Genomic DNA, 588 nt, shown 5'->3' with positions numbered 1-588 from the left:
GCCAGAGGCGTCGCGCGTGGTGGCCTGCGGGTGCGACGGGTAGTTGGCGTTGATGAATATTTTCGCTCGCGCGAAAGTTGATGTTATTTCCTCGCACATGCACCTTGTGCGTAGGTTCGCGGTTCTCGTTTCGATTTATTCGTTGCACCCCAGTCTACATGTCATACTCATTTGTGTGCATGCCGAATACGCTGATAAGAGAGAACTTGTACCGAATCATCGCGCTCACTCACACGATCGCTCGCGTCTGAGATAACTGCCTCGCCGAGATGTTTCGCCGTTTGGAGGGCGACCATTTCGCGGGATGACTCGGCGTAGGGCTATCTCGATGAAATTGCTCGACTCTGGACCGGGTGAGGTCGCGCGAGCCAACCAAACGATGACTTGCGTACATTTTGAACTTCTTTGTTGAGCGTGCGTGTTTGCTCGGATAGTACTCGATTTCCGTGCTGCTGCGCAGTAAAGATGAAGTCGCTGACGACACGTGGCTGTTCACGAATCTGAGGAATTTCTCGATTCGGCAGCAACTCTGGGGTGAAACATTCACGCTTTATGTCTCCCCGCGAACAGTAGAAAGGTATACCACGT

This window comes from Cloeon dipterum, chromosome X, assembly GCF_949628265.1.
Source record: "Cloeon dipterum chromosome X, ieCloDipt1.1, whole genome shotgun sequence".
NCBI lineage: Eukaryota > Metazoa > Arthropoda > Insecta > Ephemeroptera > Baetidae > Cloeon > Cloeon dipterum.
This window is presented reverse-complemented; position numbering follows the sequence as displayed.